General features: G+C 39.0%; 1 long non-coding RNA gene across 1 annotated transcript in view; it reads right to left on the reverse strand.

Annotated features, from left to right (window-relative positions):
- Window positions 1-4908: 4908 nt before the first annotated feature.
- Window positions 4909-20808, reverse strand: part of LOC139757609 (uncharacterized) — a 35970-nt gene continuing 20070 nt past the window's right edge. Inside the window, exons 3-5 of the long non-coding RNA XR_011714683.1 lie at window positions 10892-10995; window positions 6249-6405; window positions 4909-5998 (exon numbers count right to left, since the gene is read on the reverse strand). This is a non-coding gene — a long non-coding RNA (uncharacterized lncRNA). The remainder of the gene's footprint in view (window positions 5999-6248; window positions 6406-10891; window positions 10996-20808) is intronic.

Below are 20808 nucleotides of genomic sequence, written 5' to 3' on the forward strand. Positions count from 1 at the left end.
TATTAAGGGTGCACCTTGCTGCATGTGATAAGTGCTCATACAGGCTGACTTGACGTTATTTGGCAAAGACTGCTGCAAGCCCGGACTCCGGTAAGCCATAACTTGTTCTATTACACAAGATATCTTTATAAAAAGTGACACTCTCACGAGCCAATAATATATCTATGTCACCGATAACTTTAATTTCAACAGGGCACCAGCATGGGCCTAAGGAGAATCTTAGCAGTGTGCATCTTGCTGCATGTGAATGGTGTATACACAGGCTGACTTGTCATCATTTGGGAAAGACTGCTTCCTGCCCAGAATCTGGTAAGCCATAATTGGTTCTATTACACAAGATAAGTTTATAAATAGTGCAAGGCTCATCCCGCTGTAAGGGACATGAGCCAATAACATATCTATAACATACTGATAACATTAATTTCTCCAGGGCACCAGTCAGTGTTGTGCGACAGTATGGATCTACAGAGAATTTTAGGAGTGTTTGTAGGGAAACTGTGAGCTGTATTAAGGATGTGCATTGGGTGCACCTGCTGCATGTGAATAGTGCATATACAGGCTGACTTCACGTTATTTGGCAAGGGCTGCTGCATGCCTGGATTTTGGTAAGCCTTAACTTGTTCTATTACACAGGATATGTTCATAAAAAGTGCAATGCTCAAGAGCCAATAATATATCTATAAGATACTGATAACTTTAATTTCAACAGGGTACCAGTATGGACCTAAGGAGAATCTTAGCAGTGTTTAATTTGCTGCACATGAATGGTACATATACTTGCTGATTTGTCGTCACTTGGGAAAGACTGCTGCATGCCCGGATTCCGGTAAGCCATAACTTGTTCTATTACACAAGATATGTTACAAAGAGTGCAAGGCTCATCCTGTTGTAAGGAACACGAGCCAACAGTATATCTATAAGATACTTATAATATCAATTTCTACAGGGCACCAGTCAGCATTGTGCGACAGTATGGATCTACAGAGAATCTTAGCAGTGTTTGGAGGGAAACTGTGAGCTGTATTAAGGATGTGCATTGGGTGCACCTTGCTGCATGTGAAGTGCATATACAGGCTGACTTGACATTATTTGGCAAAGACTGCTGCATGCCCGGATTCTGGTAAGCCATAACTTGTTTTATTACACAGGATATGTTCATAAAAAGTGCAATGATCACGAGAGATTAATATTCTATAAGACACTGATAACTTTAATTTCAACAGGGCATCAGTATGGACCTAAGGAGAATCTTAGCAGTGTTTAATTTGCTGCATGTGAGTGATGCATATACAGGCTGATTTGTCTTCACTTGGAAAAGACTGCGCCATGCCTGGATTCTGGTAAGCCATAACTTGTTCTATTACACAAGATATGTTTATAAAAAGTGCAAGGCTCATCCTGCTTTAAGGGACATGAGCCAATAATATATCTATAAGATACTAATATTAATTTCTACAGGGCACCAGTCAGCGTTGTGCGAAAGTATGGATCTACGGAGAATCTTAGCAGTGTTTGGAGGGAAACTGAGCCGTATTAAGGATGTGCATTGGGTGCACCTTGCTGCATGTGAAGTGCATTTACAGGCTGACTTGACGTTATTTGGCAAAGATTGCTCCATGCACAAATTCTGGTAAGCCATAACTTGTTCTATTACACAGGATATGTTTATAAAAAGTGCAAGGCTCATCCTGCTGTAAGAGACACAAGCCAATAGTATATCTACAAGATACTGATAACATTAATTTCTACAGGGCACCAGTCAGTGTTGTGTGACAGTATGGATCTACGGAGAATCTTAGCAGTGTTTGAAGGGAAACTGTGAGCTGTATTAAGGATGTGCATTGGGTGCACCTTGCATGTGAGTAGTGCATATACAGGCTGACTTGATGTTATTTGGCAAAGACTCTGCATGCCCGGATTCTGGTAAGCCATAACTCGTTCTATTACACAGGATATGTTCATAAAAAGTGCAACACTCACGAGCCAATAATATATCTATAAGATACTGATAAGTTTAATTTCAACAGGGCACCAGTATGGACCTAAGGAGAATCCTAACAGTGTTTAATTTGCTGCATGTGAATTTTGCATATACAGGCAGATGTCGTCACTTGGTAAAGACTACTCCATGCCCGGATTCTGGTAAGCCATAAATCATTCTATTACGCAAGATATGTTTATAAAAGTGCATGGCTCATCCAGCTGTAAGGGACACGAGCCAATAATATATCCATAATATACTATTAATATTAATTTTTGCAGGGCACCAGTCAGCGTTGTGGGAAAGTATGGATCTACAGAGAAGCTTAGCAGTGTTTGGAGGGAAACTGTGAGCTGTATTAAGGATGTGCATTGGGTGCACCTTGCTGCATGTGAAATGCATATAAAGGCTGACTTGACGTTATTTGGCAAAGACTGCTGCATGCCTGGATTCTGGTAAGCCATAACTTGTTCTGTTACGCAGGATAAGTTCATAAAAAGTGCAATGCTCATAGAATAATATATCTATAAGACACTGATAACGTTAATTTCAACAGGGCACCACTATGGACCTAAGGAGAATCTCAGCAGTGTTTAATTTGCTGCACGTGAATGGTACATATACAGGCTGATTTGTCATCACTTGGGAAGACTGCTGCATGCCCGGATTCCGGTAAGCCATTAATCATTCTATTACGCAAGATATGTTTTATTAAAAGTGCAAGGCTCATCCTCCTTTAAGGGACACAAGCCAATAATATATCTATACTAATAATATTAATTTCTACAGGGCACCAGTCAGCGTTGTGCGACAGTATGGAGCTACGGAGAGTATTAGCAGTGTTTGGAGGGAAACTGTGAGCTGTATTAAGGATGTGCATTGGGTGCACCTTGCTGCATGTGAATAGTGCATATACAGGCTGACTTGACATTATTTGGCAAAGACTGCTGCATGCCCAGATTCTGGTAAGCCATAACTTGTTCTATTACACAGGATATGTTCATAAAAAGTGCAACGCTCACGAGCCAATAATATATGTATAAGACAGTGATAACTTTAATTTCAACAGGGTACCAGTATGGACCTAAGGAGAATCTTAGCAGTGTTTAATTTGCTCTGCGTGAATTGTGCATATACAGGCTGATTTGTCATCACTTGGGAAAGACTGCTGCATGCCCAGATTCCGGTAAGCCATAACTTGTTCTATTACACAAGATATGTTATAAAAAGTGCAAGGCTCATCCTGCTGTAAGGGACATGAGCCAATAATATATCTAATATTATCTAATATTATCTAATATTAATTTCTACAGGGCACCAATCAGCGTTGTACGACTATGGATCTACGGAGAATCTTAGCAGTGTTTGGAGTGAGTTGTGTTAAGGATGTGCATTGGGTGCACCTTGCTGCATGTGAAGTGCATATACAGGCTGACTTGACATTATTTGGCAAAGACTGCTGCATGCCTGGATTCTGGTAAACCATAACTTGTTCTATTACACAGGATATGTTGATAAAAAGTGCAATGCTCATGAGCCAATAATATATCTATAAGACACTGATAACTTTAATTTCAACAGGGCACAAGTATGGACCTAAGGAGAATCTTAGCAGTGTGCATCTTGCTGCTTGTGAATGTTGTATATACAGGCTGACTTGTTGTCATTTGGGAAAGACTGCTGCCTGCGCAGATTCCGGTAAGCCGTAACTTGTTCTATTACACAAGATATGTTTATAAAAAGTGCAAGGCTCATCCCGCTGTAAGGGACATGAGCCAATAATATACCTACAAGATACTGATAACATTAATTTCTACAGGGCACCAGTCAGCGTTTTGCAACAGTATGGATCTACGGAGAATCTTAGCAGTGTTTGAAGGGAAACTGTGAGCTGTATTAAGGATGTGCATTGGGTGCACCTTGCTGCATGCCTGGATTTTGGTAAGCCATAACTTGTTCTATTATATAGGATAAGTTCATAAAAAGTGCAATGCTCACGAGAGAATAATATATCTATAAGACACTGATAACTTTAATTTCAACAGGGCACAAGTATGGACTGAAGGAGAATCTTAGCAGTGTGCATCTTGCTGCATGTTAATGGTGTATATACAGGCTGACATGTCATCATTTGGGAAAGACTGCTGCCTGCCCAGATTCCGGTAAGCCATGACTTGTTCTATTACACAGGATATGTTTATAAAAAGTGCAAGGCTCACAAGCAAATAATATATCTACAAGATACTGATAACATTAATTTCAACAGGGCACCAGTCAGCGTTGTGCGACAGTATGGATTTACGGAGAATCTTAGCAGTGTGTGGAGGAAAACTGAGCTATATTTAGGATGTGCATAGGGTGCACCTTGCTGCATGTGAATAGTGTGTATACAGGCTGACTCAATGTTGCTTGGCAAAGACTGCTGCATGCTAGGATTCAGGTAAGCCATAACTTGTTCTACTACATAGGATATGCTTATAAAAGAAATGCTCATGAGTTAGTAATGTATATATATATATATATATATATATATAGAAGATATTGATAAATTTAATTTCTTCAGGGCACCAGTGAGGGTCGTGTGACAGTATGGACGGAAATGGTGAGCTGTGCAAAGGACATATGATGGAAGCACCATGTACTTATGGTTGCTGAAGCAAAATTTATCAACTAATTAAAGTTTCCCTGAACTTGAGTGTTGGTGTGTTATATTTTTACAATGTATTTATGGTAAGTTGTTAGCATAAAGTGAGAGGTAACAGTAAGCTTCCACTCACATGGTATAGTTTCATGGATGGAAATGGTGAGCTGTGCCAAGGATATATGATGGGAGCACCTTGCATCTCTGGTTGCTGAAGTGAAATTTACCAATTTATTAAAGATTCCCTGAAAAGTGTTGGTGTTATATTTTTAAAATGTATTCATGGTATAGTTACTTTAATTTTATTTTTAATAAATAAATATATATATTATATATAGCGCATTGCATGAAACAATTTGTCAGAAATTAAAGAATATTGTATTTTTAGTGGAGCTGGTGATGTGTCTTTGCAAAACATAGCATTTATCTGCTGTATATATATATATACTGTATTAAAAAAATAAATCATTAAAAATTTTTAAAACTTTTTTGACTAAAAATTATACACTAATTTCATTTGGCATATTAATGGTTTATATAAAACCAACACATATACCTATAAAATAAATATATTTCTTGAAATTAATGTTCAGCATTCCTGATCAACTACGTCAATCAGTTGCCTGAACATTCAACCCACAACTAAAATATTGTGTGGCAGATTAAAATTGATGGCCACAACATTCTGTTGCCAAGTCTACCTCAGCAGGAACAATACATACATACATATATATATATATATATATATATATACATATTCACCATTTCCCACATTAACAAGGTAGCGTTAACAACAGACGACTGAGCTTTAGAGGCAATATCTTCACTTGGCCCCCTTCCCTATTCAGAGGTGGCCAAATGAAGATATTCCCTCTAAAGCTCAGTCCTTTGTTCTTAATACTACCTTGCTAATGTGGGAAATGGTGAATATATATACAAAAAGGTTAATGAGATGACTTTGATTACAGCATTTACTAGCCCTCTCAGGCAGCATAAATATACATACATACATGTATTCTTTCATTTTTTTAACAATTTTATACACCAAAATATAACAATAAAACTCTAGTTCCATTCTGTCTTTTTCTTCCACTACATATATGCAAGATGGACTTGGAATTTAGTGCTATCTCAGATGACATAAAAAACTTTTGGTCTAACCCTTCTCATTTTGGGCACTCTTACAGATCCATCAGTTAACAAGTAAACAAACGGGATGGGATTTCTTCCCATTGTGAGCTTCAACTCCTGGGCAGAAAGCCCAGGAGTTGAAGTTCACAATGGGACTGGCTCTGGTGCTATTAAATCATTTGATTAGCCTCTCTAAATTGTCACAATCTTCACTGAAGACAACTGGCAAGGTCCCAACTGTGTGTCTGCAATTGAAAAATGAAAATTAGTATTTTCAAAAATAATACAAAGCATAAAAATGTCATTTGTAAAAAGGAAAGAAATTAACCTTACTGAAAACAATTAACAATAGTAAATTATTTAATTTGTTTTACTGGGAGTGTATAATAAGCTACTCTACTACATAAATAACTTGATTACCATCAGCTTTTTGTCAGCAGAAAATGACACCTGAAAATCAAATCTAAGGTGAAGCACTGCTGGTAGCAAACCTACTTGGTTTCAGCTGGATTTTTTCTTCTTTCCCTAGTATGCCTTCATATTATGGAAGCAGCAAGGGGAAACCATGGAAAGGTCTGTGAAGCCTGGTTGTGGATAGGGTGCTGTGGTTTTGGTGTGAGTGAATCTGGGCTTTCTTCGTCCGTTCCTGGCACTAATATGGAAAATGGAGAGTATGAAAAATTTAAGAATTTTTGCAGACAAAATGCTTTGGAATAATAAATCACATTAAGAATGTCAATCTAGCACCACAATTTTAATATATAATCATATCCGTCTTACAAAGTCCTTAACTGTGCTGTAAGGTACTATTTATCATTCTACCTTGCCAGCAATATAATAATTAAGCTAGAGATAATTCCCAAACAAATTCCAGCATGCATTTTCTGATACACATCTATATCATACTCCAGTATTTTAACTGTTCTATGCAAAAATTCAGGTTTCACTTGATAGCAGGGAGGGCTGTGAAGATCAGTGAAAATGTGAGGTAAACCACTAAAATATAGATGAGAAGAATATCTTCACCAGCAAATATGTCCCTAAGAATATTGAGAAATACAAAAAAGATGGAGAAGTACCTTTTTTAACCAAGTTATATAAAATGTTTAGGTTGGATATTTTAGTCTGCAAGTTTTACAGAGTACAGTCTTCAAAAATCAAAATGAAAAGTATAGCACCATGAAACAGACGTTAAAAGATCCATCCACTCATATACACACATACATTCATGTGTGGTGGGGTGGTGGCAGGAATGGGTGAAGGCAGCAAGTACATGTGTACATCTGTGTATCTATATGTGCATGTGTGGGTGTTTATGTATATACATGTGTATGTGGGTGGGTTGGGCCATTCCTCGTCTGTTTCCTTGCTCTACCTCACTAATGTGGGAGATTGTGGTTAAGTATAATAAATAACTAAATACATACATACACACTCATACACATACATATACACAGCCATATTCATACTTGCTTGCCTTCATCCATTCCTGGCACCAATCCGCCCCATACAAAATGGCAATGCCACCCCTGCATCACTTACATAGCGCCAAGACAACAGAAATAAAAAGGCCGCATTCGTTCACGCTCAGTCTCTAGTTGCCATGTGTAATACACCAAAACCGCAACTCCCTATCCATATCCAGGCCCCAAAGATCTTTCCATTATTTACCCCAGAAGTTTCATATGCACTGCTGGTTCAGTCCACTGACAGCAAGTCGACCCCAGTATGCTACATCGTTCCACTTCACTCTATTCCTTGCATGTATCTCACCCTCCTGCTCAAAATCTTTTTCACTCCATCCTTCCAACTTCAATTTGGTCTTCCACCCCTCCTTGTTCCCTCCACCTTTGACACATATCCTCTTTAACAACCCTCCCTCACTCATTCTCCACATGTCCAAACCATTTCAACACATCCTTCTGCTCTCTCAACCACACTTTATTTTCACATATCTCTCTTACCCTTTCATTGCTTACTCGATCAAACCACCTCACACCACCTACTGTCCACAAACATTTAATATCCAACACATCCACCCACCTCCATACAACCCTATCTATAGCCCATGCCTTGCAACCATATAATATAGTTTGAACTAATATTCCTTCAAACATAAGCATTTTTGCTCTTCAAGATAACGTTCTCCCCTTCCACAAATTCTTCATTGCTCCTAGAATCTTCATCCCCTCCCCCACCATGTGACTCGCTTCTGCTTCCATGGTTCCAGTTACTGCTAAGTGCACCCCCAGATATCTAATACTCTTCACTTCCTCTAATTTTTCTCCATTCAAACTTACATCCTAACTGACTTGTCCCTCAACCCTGCTAAACCTAATAACCTTGCTCTTATTCACATTTACTCTCAACTTTCTCCTTCCACACACTCTTCCAAAGTCAGTCATCAACTTCTGTAGTTTCTCACTCAAATCATCCACCAGTGTTGTACCATCAGCAAACAACAACTGACTCACTTCCCAGGTCCTCTCATCCTCAACATACTGCATACTCACCTCTCTCTCCTAAGTTCTTGCATTTACCTCCCTAACTACCCCATCCATAAGCAAATTGAACAACCATGGTGACATCACACACCCCTGCCACAGACTGACCTTCACCGGAAACCAATCACTTTCCTCTCTTCCTACTTGTACACATGTCTTACATCCTTGATAAAAAAATTTTTACTGCTTCTAGCAGCTTACCTCCCACACCATATACTCTTAAAACCTTCTACAAAGCATCTCTATCAACCCTATCATATGCCTACTCCAGATCGATAAATGCTATATACAAATCCATCTATTTTTCTCATCTCTATCAACCCTATCATATGCCTTCTCCAGATCCATAACAAATCCATCTATTTTTCTAAGTCTTTCTTGCACACATTCTTCAAAGCAAACACCCGATCCACACATCCTCTAATACTTATGACACCACACTGCTCCTCCCCAATCTGATGCTCTGTACATGCCTTCACCCTTTCAATCAATCCTCTCCCATACAATTTCCCACGAATACTCAACAAACCTAAAATAAATATGTAAAATATTCCATAATGCAGTTGCCTCACAACCCACAAACATTCAGCACCTGCATAACAAACAGAAGTACCAACAATAAAATCTCACCTCAATATGCTTAGCACTTAGCTCTTTACACCAGTACTAGACCCTTCCCATTCAAACTATTCCATGACCAACCACTAACCTCTAATTTGAGAAAGTTTATCCCTGCTTCACACTTCAACAGCCTAAAGTTACAAAAATAATGAAGGCATATTCAGGATGGTACAGGATGCAGTATGACACACACAACATTCTGACTAAAGTAAAAAAAGTTGACTTCACATAAAGCAGAGAATCACAGAAACTCACTCAAGACTTAAAAGATGCACCAGAATATTCCTGTATCAACATGTGTCCATGATTAGCTGATAAACCAGATCTTTTCCTTAAGTATAATAACAAATTAATAGAAAATACCTGATATGATACATCCCCTGGAAAGTTATGTAGTGCGTCAATACTGAAAACAAGGTTTTTGCCGGTCACACAAAACGAATGAAAACCAAACTCACAGAGGAGACACTGTCACTGAAAACCATGTATACCCAAACACTATCCTTAGAAGCATAAACTGGGATATGGATTTCTAAAGTCATACTAAGTAACACCATCTTGGAAGCACCTATGAAATCTACAATATGGTGGTGAAGATACAGACACTCGATACCTTTGACAGGGAACAGAGTGAGGAGGCTAGAAAAGAGATCGTTCTTGGAAGAATGACCAAAATTATTCACAGATACTAAACTATTTGGTGCATTACACATGACACCTAGGTAATGGATGTGAGCAGATGTGGCCTATCTCCGTATGTTTCCTGGCATTACCTCACTGTCTGAGGGGATGGTGATGCTGTTACTTGAGGGGCAAGGTGGTGCCGGGAAATGGATAACGATGAGCAAGTATGAATGTGTACATGTGTATATATGTATGTGTAATATGTATATACATGTATGTACATGTACGTTTTTTGTGCATGTATAAGAGAGTGGATGGATCTTTCTTTGTCTGTTTCCTCATGCTACCTTGCTAACATGGGAAACGGCGATCAAGTATAATAAATAAAATAAATAATACTACAATACTGTTATTATGTAACCTTTGGGCCCCTTACATGGGGCACCTGTATCTTCAAGGCTGCACCCAATACAGAAAGTGGACTCCTTTAGAGTGAGATGGTTATTGACAAGACTCCTTTCCATCCCTGTTGAAGTTGAATTCATTTGAGGTGTAACCACTAACAGGAAGAGTCTGTCTGGAGACACTACTGATACTAACCTACTAAATGTCTAATCAATGGCCTGTCTAAAATTACACGACATATTTAGAAATGTAAAATTCTGCAAACTTGCAGCAAATCATAAATTTTCATCTACAAGTTTTTGTTACCATGCAGAACCACTGCAAACTTACAATATCAAAGCAATTTACAACCCTGAGTACAAAGTAATGTACATCTCTGAATTTCTTAATTCACATGTAGGAGGCAAGTATTAGGAGGAATCTGGAACCAATCTTAATCAGTTACTGAATTCAGTATATCACTACTGCTCCTAAAATGAAAGTCCACAGCTTTAACCAAATATTTCTAATCCATGACATCAAAGTCAGTATCTTTTAATGTTGTAGTTCTTTCTGTTTTTACTCCTGTTAAACAATCACTCAATGAAATGTAATCAGGTGTAACTGTTTGCTTAGTACACTTGTATGTGTAACTGTACACTTTTGTATGTAGTCATTTTATGTAATGATAAAAGTATTAAGCATGTTGCATAATACCTGTGAACATTAATTGAAGGCAATAAGCATAACAGCTAATCAATTTCAAGTTGTGATTATATTAAGTTAGGTAAAGTCCATCACTTCGATTAATGACAGGTAATTACAGGCCTAAATTTTTGCTTTGTCTTCATTTAAAATAACTTGTGCCACAGAATATTCACAGATCCATGAATACAGGACACACAAAGGTAATTAAACAATGCCAAAAATTTACCTCTTCCATCACTTCCATATCATTCACAAAACCATGAATACAAGACATGTTGAAAAATGCCAAAAATTTACCTTATCTCTACCTCTTCCATCACTTTCGGATGATGGCTGTGGGTTGACTTTCTCAAGAAGCCTCATGTAAACTCTTTCCAAAGTCAATTCAATAATCTCCAACTCTGAAAAAGAAACATAAAGAGGTTAGGATGATTTCTGTTAACTGTCCATTATAGTCAAACCTCATCAACTTCTTTAACCTGAATCAACTAAATCATTATTCATACTGGAATTTAAATGTATGGTACTGAAATGCTATTTTTCCACAACTGATGTACTACCATTACTAAAACATTTCTTACTGTATTTTGTTACGAGTCAACCAATCGGATTGTATACATGTTAATTGACAGACATGTAAAAGAGAGACTTTTGGATGTTATGGGAACATCACACACCCCTGCTGCAGACCAACCTTCACTGGAAACCAATCACTCTCCTCTCTTCCTATTCGTACACATGCCTTACATCCTTGGTAGAAAATTTTTATTGCTCCTAGCAGCTTACCTCCCACACCAAATACTCTCAAGACCTTCCACAAAGCATCTCTATCAACCCTATCATGTGCCTTCTCCAGATCCATAAATGCTACATACAAATCCAGCCATGTTTCTAAGTATTTTTCACACACATTCTTCAAAGCAAACACCTGATCCACATATCCTCTACCACTTCTGAAACCACACTGCTCTTCTCCAATCTGATGCTCTGTACATGCCATCACCCTCTCAACCAATACCCTTCCATACAATTTCCCAGGAATACTCAACAGACTTATGCCTCTGTAATTTGAACACTCACCTTTATCCCCTTTGCTTTTGTACAATGGCACTATGCATGCATTCTGCCAGTCCTCAGGCTTTTCACCATGAACCATCCATACAACGAATATCTTTACCAACCAATCAACAACACAGTCACCCCATTTCTTAATAAATTCCACTGCAATACCATCCAAACTCGCCACCTTGCTGGATTTCATTTTCCGCAAAGCTTTCACTACCTCTTCTTTCTTAACCAAACCATTCTCCCTGACCCTCTCACTTCGCACACCATCCTGACCAACACCCTATATCTACCACTCTATCATTAAGCACATTCAACAAACCTTCAAAATACTCACTCCATCTCCTTCTCACTTCATTACTACCTGTTAATACTTCCCCACTTGCCCCCTTCACCAATGTTCCCATTTGTTCTCTTGTCTTACACATATTATTTACCTCCTTCCAAAACATCTTTTTATCCTCCCTAAACCTTAATGATACTCTCTCATCCCAACTCTCATTTACCCTCTTTTTCAACCCTTGCACCTTTCTCTTGACCTCTTGCTGCTTTCTTTTATACATCTCCCAGTCATCTGCACTCCTTACTTGCAAGAATCATCCAAACACCTCTCTTTTCTCTTTCACTACCAACTTTATTGCTTCATCCCACAACTCACTACCCTTTCTAATCTGTCCACCTCTCACCTTTCTCATGCCACATGTATCTTTTGCACATGCCATCACCGCTTCCCTAAATACATCCCATTCCTCATTCACTCCCCTCACATTATTTGCTCTCACCTATTCCCATTCTACACTCAATCTCTCCTGGTATTTCCTCATACAAGTCTCCTTTCCAAGCTCACTTATTCTCACCACTTTCTTATCCCCAGTGTTCTTTCTTTTTTGAAAACCTCTACAAATCTTCACCTTCGCCTCCACAAGATAGTGATCAGTCATCCCTCCAGCTGCCCCTCTCAGCACATTAACATCCAAAACTCTGTTTTACATGCCAATCAATTAGCACGTAATCCAATAATGCCCTTTGACCATCTCTCCTACTCACATATGCATACTTATGTATACCTCTTTTAAAACCAAGTATTCCAAATCACCAGTCTTTGTTCGGCACACAAATCCACAAGCTCTTCACCATTTCCATTCACAACACTGAATACCCCATGTACACCAATTATACCCTCAACTGCCACATACACTCAAAATACCTGCCAATGAAGTAGGTGCAAGTGGGCCTGGCCTGGAGCAATTATGACACAAATCACTTTAATATAAAATAGTGTTGGTGTCTGCCAGTGAAGGTGGCACCCTCTAGCAAACCACTACTGGCAACTACATGATGCACTAGTATACCACATGTAAAAGACAGGAATGTCTTATGCTCCCCACTTACACCCTGGATTTTTGTTGATTTTTCCCTTTTGATACCTCTACCACCGACTAGGGTTGGATATTATACTGGATATTGGTTGCACTTAACAAAGGAAATTAGCCATTTAAGGAAATGCCTTATATTACTAGTGTGAGCTTGAGATCAGTACAATGATGGGTGAATAAATTCAATAACAGTGAGGGGACCTCTGCACCAATGTGAAACACCCTTCGGAGGCCAGAAAAACCTCTCCACGTGCTCTAAATGTTTTTAAACATCAAGTGGATGTAGATCCACACTAGTGCAAAACAAAAGTACAAACTCTATACTGCAGTAATGTGCTTATAAGGACAATGCAGCACCACCTACATGATGACCTTAAGTACTGGAGCTGCGGGCTGCATTCCAAACCACTCATATCCAGGAAGCACCAGCAGAGTCAATTTTTTGAGGAAATATGAAATGTTGGATACAGCTAAGTTCAGAAGTGTCTTGTGGAGTGAGAAGTCCACCTTTTCTGACAGGTGGCTGTGGTGAGCATGTGTACAGTCAACCACACTGTGATCCATTTGACACCAAGCAGAGTGGAGTTCCTTGGGAGGTTGCAGCAAGAACATAAACACCAGTGAGCCCCTAAATGCTAACCATTTGCATCAGCAGCTGTTTCACAACAAGGTAAGCCACTCCACAGATATCATGCCCATACCATGAAGTAATGGACTCAAACTCACCGAAGAAAAGGACACAATGTTTGGCACTTAATTCCCTCTCAAAAGTATCCTTAACTGCTTCCTCAATGGCTACAATGTGTACTGACAAAAGTTCAGGCCCTTTCACAAGAGTAAAATTGAGCTGACCGTTGGCTGACAGCACTGGCAAGAAGCATCTTGCCACACCCTAGGGGACCATACTGTAACACTCCTGACTTTAGTCTCAACTTTGCTAAACATGTTTGGATACATAGACAGCCAAGTCATTATTTCTTATGATGGGTTGCATGCTTCTACTTGGCCACCTATATGTACAGGTACGGCATTTTTCTTTCCTGATAATGTCAGACCTCAAAGAAATAAAGATGTACAGCCTTCAAGAGCAGCTTCTATATCGCAGTTGATAGCAGCATATAAATCCAGATTTGAATTCTCACTGCTGACATCTCTGAAACTGCCTATACACAGCATACATAGCACTTTAATGATGTGTTCATGAAAAATCCCCTTGCTTTTAGCCACACTCATTTTAGTCACATGGCACTCTCAGTAATGTTTTGCTTGTCAGGATGTCCTCAGGGAAAGATGGTTCAGATCTGGAAGTGCAAAGCTTTCCTTCTGTCTGGATGATAATTTTTCAGCTACATGTAGGTACTGGGAACATGAAACTCTATCAGTTTCACAAACTGTATCATCAACTAGGTCTTGCAATGATCTGGGGCTGTGTTCTGATAATAGTCTTTTGCATAGTTTATATTTTTCAATGTGGGCTTTAAGCATGATATTCAGAGCTTTAAGCTTTCCTTCTAGTCCTAATGATGAGATTACAAATAAGCAAGAAAAACAATGACATCCTTGAGGGTTTACCAGAAGATGAACATTTCTTCTAGTTATACATGTTGTAATTACCATCACAGAACCACATGCTGGCTTCTCTAAATGAAAAGGGAAGTCAGAATCACTTAAGAATTCTAACAGCTGATCCAAGAGTCCTTTGAGCATGAAAACCATGATCAATATCATCCAATACCATAATGGAGGGTCATTTGAATATGGCTTCCTTAAAGATGAGTTGCAATTTTTTCTCATTTGTTTCCATTTTCTTTCCTTTAAAAAGCATAGAGTTTAGTCTCAAAATGCATGAAATAAGGATACGAGAACAGACACTTAATAAGTGATTGAGCTAAACTTGTTTTCCCTGAAACCTTACTAACATGCAGAGAGCTGGGGGCCTTGAAGTGTTGTCAAAAATGAAACTATGAACAAATATAATTACCTAGACCATCTTTCAGCTCATACCTTATTGGTTTCCCTCTCTTCTTTACAGACTCCTTAAAATGACCAGAGACTGAATCAGCAAGATTCTGGAGTCCTTTATGGTCCATCTCTGCCCAAATTTCCTGAATGGCCACCTAATAATCTTGCTTTTATTCACATCACCAGTCAACCTCTTCCTTTCACACTCTCTTCGAAACTCAGTCACCAGCTTCTGCAGTTCTACCTGTCTATATCTCTGACACCTGTTCCCAACTGCAACTCCCTCATAGGGGTGGCTATGGCAAATGAGTCTCAATAGCTAATGAACACCAGTGTTGCTTCTTAGTGTTCAATGCCTCACCCTGAACATGCCAACGGTAGAGGGCAACTCTAATGCAATGTTTGCTGAGGTTCCTACCTAATGTTCCTACTGACTAATTCTATCTAATGCTCCTGTCTATGTTCTTGCCTACGACTTTTACCTGTTTCTCTATAATGCTCCTGTCTAAATGTCCCTATATACTTACTTCTATCCATTGGTTCAATCTACTACTCCTTTCTACTGCAGTTTCTCACTAGAATCTGCCACCAATGCCATATCATCAGCAAACAATGACTGACTTACTTTCCAAGCCCCCTCATCCCTCTGACAGCACACTTGCCCCTTTAGTGTTAATGGGTTGCCCCTACAAGAGGTTAAACCATGACTGGAAAGCTATCTCTGGCAAGGATGTACTGCAGCTGGTTCAGTCTCGTCAAAGAACTTCACACTCCAAAGGAGCCTACATTCTCCTGCAACTAGTACTAGTGCAGCCATGGGTTGCAAGAGTCTTTAGATATGTCCTGGGTAACACCAGGATACTTTCATAGAATTGGTCATATGGTATTTATAAATAAATATACAAAATAAATATATACATGTACCAATTCTGATGGTAAGAGTCTACTAAATCTAAATTGCAAAGAAGGCTAAGAAGGCTAAGAATTTACCTAATCATTCAGCTGGAATAAATTCAATAACCATTAAGCCCTAAAAAGTAACTGTATGAGACCAAAATAAGAAATGAGTGCACTTAAAACACGTACTGACAATCTAGAAAAAAAATGGTAATTAAAGCAATGAAAGCCAGTTTAAACTATACATAAATGATAGCTGCTAACCAAATTCTGAGGAAGTAGACTGGATATAATAAATAATGCCTTGGTACTATATTATCCATTAAATCCAACCAGAAATAGAGAAAAACAATCCAACTTAAAACTTATCAGAAGAGAATAAGGCATATTCACTCAAACATAACCCCTAACTTTGTAGTGGCTTAAAAACAAACAAATATATGAGCTGGCTGTACAGTTATGCGAGTGTCCTAAACCCTTAAAGCTCGACACTCATATTTTTCTGAAAATCTACTGTGCAAGTGGAAACATATACAAAAATACTAAAACACTACATGATATCCAAAACAGTGGTAATGCAGTAATACTATGTAGATTTTAGCAAACAATTTTACAAACCATAACCAAAAAAGAGAAACCCTAAAACGAATACCAAGGTGAATGAAATACTCTTACTAAATTTAAAAGCTAACCAGTTTTTAAGCCAACACACTTAAAACAGAAATCTGTAGCAATCAGCAAACAAGTCACGACAATAGATTCTCAAAATACGAAAGATATCACATTAATAGAGGATGAAATACAAAATCACTGAATTTTCACTTGAACACACAATTACTACTCCTATCTAGAAACTGTTCGGAGTTGTTTCGAGATAAATATAAATATCAATAATTATACATTGTTCATCCCATCTCAAAGTATTGCTTACTCATCTCCTTGCTTTCAAAATGATAGTTAAAAAGTGCAGAGCATCTACTTCTCAAAATCTTTTCATGCTAAATTCATCTATGCTCACTCTATTTCAGGAACTGATATGTAACACCTTATATCAAGTATATACTTATTAAACAGAGTTATATCCTTCAGGTTGTGTTTGTCATATTTCCTTTGAAGCTATGAGCTCTAACTTAGTTTCAAACTTTCCTCTTTCCATATAAACCTCAATAAATATCTAATTTGCAATCATATTAAGAAATCTATTTCTGCATGATTGGAGATTTCAGTAATAATTAAGACAAAATGTCTACCTTACATTTTGTTAGGAAAAGAACTTAGCACAATATACCACATAAGGATATAATTTTTGAACATTAAGTATTTCCATGGATCTGTGATGTATAGATTTATGGAAATCTATATATATTACATTACATATAATCATCTCGGAAAGCAAAAATGGGTATGTTCGAAGGAAGAGTGGATCCAACAATGTTATATGGTTGCGATGTGTGGGCTATAGATAAGAGTTGTGTGGAGGAAGGTGGATGTGTTGGAAATAAGATGTTTGAGGACAATATGTGGTGTGAGGTGGTTTGATCATGTTTACAAGTAAAGGAAGGGTAAGAGAGATGTGTGATAATAAAAAGAGTGTGGTTGAGAGAGCAGAAGAGGGTGTTTTGAAATGGTTTGGTCATATGGAGAGAATGAGTGAGGAAAGATTGACAAAGAGGATATATTTGTCAGAGGTGGAGGGAACGAGGAGAAGTGGGAGACCAAATTGGAGGTGGAAAGATGGAGTGAAAAAATTTTTGAGCAATTGGGGCCTGAACATACAGGAGGGTGAAAGGCGTGCAAGGAATAGAGTGAATTGGGATGATGTGGTATACCGGGGTCGACTTGCTGTCAAAGGATTGAACCCGGGCATGTGAAGCATCTGGGATAAACCATGGAAAGGTGTGTGGGGCCTGGATGTGGAAAGGGAGCTGTGGTTTGAATGCATTACATATGACGGCTAGAGACTGAGTGTGAACAAATGTGGCCTTTTTTGTCTTTTCCTGGTGCTTCCTCACTCGTGGGTTGGGGGAATGTTATTTCATGTGTGGTGGGGTGGCGACGGGAATGGATGAAGGCAGCAAGTATGAATATATACATGTGTATATATGTATATGTCTGTATATGTATGTATGCATTGAATTGTATATGTATGTATATGTGCATGTATGGGCATTTATGTACATGTGTATGTGGGTGGGTTGGGCCACTCCTCATCTGTTTCCTTGTGCTACCTCGCTTATGCGGGAGATGGCAATTAAATATGATAATATAATGATATATATAAATTTTGAGTGATCGGGGCCTGAACATGCAGGAGGGTGAAAGGCGGGCAAGGAATAGAGTGAACTGGATCGATGTGGTATACTGGGGTTGACGTGCTGTCAGTGGATTGAATCATGGCATGTGAAGCGTCTGGGGTAAACCATGGAAAGTTGTGTGGGGCCTGGATGTGGAAAGGGAGCTGTTGTTTCGGGCATTATTGCATGACAGCTAGAGACTGAGTGTGAACAAATGAGGCCTTTGTTGTCTTTTCCTAGCGCTACCTCGCACACATAAGGGGGGAGGGGGATGGTTTTCCATGTGTGGTGAGGTGGCGATGGGAATGAATAAAGGCAGACAGTGTGAATTGTGTGCATGGGTATATATGTATGTGTCTGTGTGTGTATATATATGTGTACATTGAGATGTATAGGTATGTATATTTGCGTATATTCACTCCATCCTTCCAACTCCAATTTGGTCTCCCACTTCCCTCCACCTCTGACACATATATCCTCTTTGTCAATCTTTCTTCACTCATTCTCTACATATGACCAAACCATTTCAACACACCCTATTCTGATCTCTCAGCCACACTCTTTTTATTAAGGCACACCTCTCTTACTCTTTCATTACTTACTCTTTCAAACCACCTCACACCACATATTGTCCTCAAACATTTCATTTCCAACACATCCACCCTCCTCCGCACAACCCTAACATCTCTCTTACCCTTTCATTACTTACTCTTTCAAACCACCTCACACCAAATATTGTCCTCAAACATCTCATTTCCAACACATCCACCCTCCTCTGCACAACCCTATCTCTAGCCCATGCCACACAACCATATAACATTGTTGGAACCACCGTTCCTTCAAACATACCTATTCCTGCTCTCCGAGATGGAATGAGTATTTTGAAGGTTGGTTGAATGTCTTTGATAATAGAGTGGCAGATATAGGGTGTTTTGGTTGGGGTGGTGCGTGAAGTTAGAGGGTCAGGGAGAACTGTTTGGTAAACAGAGAAGAGGTAGAAAGCTTTGAGGAAGTTGAAAGCTGGAAAGGCAATGGCTTTGGATGGTATTGCAGTGGAATTTATTAAAAAAGGGAGTGACTGTGTTGTTGATTGGTTGGTGAGGATATTCAATGTATGTATGGATCATGGTGAAGTGCCTGAGGATTGGCGGAATGCATGCATAGTGCCATTGTACATAGGCAAAAGGGATAAAGGCGAGTGTTCAAATTACTGAGGTAAAAGTTTGTTGAGTATTCCTGGGAAATTATATGGGAGGGTATTGATTGAGAGGGTAGAGGCATGTACAGAGTATCAGATTGAGGAAGAGCACTGTGGTTTCAGAAGTTGCAGAGGATGTGTGGATCAGGTGTTTGCTTTGAAGAATGTATGTGAGAATCACTTAGAAAAACAGATGGATTTGTATGTATCATTTATGGATCTGGAGAAGGCATATGACAGAATTGATAGAGATGCTTTGTGGAAGGTATTAAGAGTATATGGTGCGGGAGGTAGTAGCTAGAAGCAGAGAAAAGTTTTTCTTGAGGACGTAAGACATGTGTGCGAGTAGGAAGAGAGGAAAGTGATTGGTTCCCAGTGAATATCAGTTTGTTGCAGGGGTGTGTGAGGTCTCCATGGTTGTTTAATTTGTTTATGGATGAGGTTGTTAGGGAGGTGAATGCAAGAGTTTTGGAGAGAGGAGCAAGTATGCAGTTTGTTGTGGATGAGAGGGCTTGGGAAGTGAGTCATTGTTTGCCGATAACACAGCACTGGTGGCTAATTTGGGTAAGAAACTGAAGAAGTTGGTGACTGAGTTGGGTAAAGTGTGTGAAAAAAGAAAGCTGAGAGTAAATGTGAATAAGAGCAAGGTTATTAGCTTCAGTAGGGTTGAGTGACAAGTAAATTGGGAGGCAAGTCTGAATGGCGAAAAACTGGAAGAAGTGAAGTGTTTTAGAAATCTGGGAATGGATTTAGCAGCAGACAGAACCATGGAAGCAGAAGTGAGTTACAGGGTGGGGGAGGGGCTGAAGGTTCTGGGAGCGTTGAAGAATGTGTGGAAGGCGAGAACATTATCTCGGAGCAAAAAAGGGTATGTTTGAAGGAATAGTAGTGCCAACAATGTTATATGGTTGTGAGGCATGGGCTATAGATAGGGTTATGCAGAGGAGGCTGGATGTGTTGGAAATGAAATCTTTGAGGACAATATGTGGTGTGAGGTGGAGACATCACACACCCCTAATGCAGACCAACACTCACTGGGAACCAATCACTCTCCTCTCTTCCTACTCATACACATGCCTTCCATCCTTGGCAAAAACTTTTCACTGCTTCTAGCAACTTACCTCCCACACCACATACTCTCAAGACCTTCCACAAAGCATCTCTATCAAACCTATTATATGTTTTCTCCAGATCCATAAATGCTACATACAAATTCATCTGTTTTTCTAAGTATTTCTCACATACATCCTTCAAAGCAAATACCTGATCCACACATCCTCTATCATTTCTGAAACCACACTGCTCTTCCCCAATCTGGTGCTCTATACATGCCTTCACCCTCTCAAACAATACCTTCCCATATAATTTCCCAGGAATACTCAACAGACATATACCTCTGTAGTTTGAACACTCACCTTTATC

This window comes from Panulirus ornatus, chromosome 27 (genome assembly GCF_036320965.1).
Source record: "Panulirus ornatus isolate Po-2019 chromosome 27, ASM3632096v1, whole genome shotgun sequence".
Classification (NCBI taxonomy): Eukaryota; Metazoa; Arthropoda; class Malacostraca; order Decapoda; family Palinuridae; genus Panulirus; species Panulirus ornatus.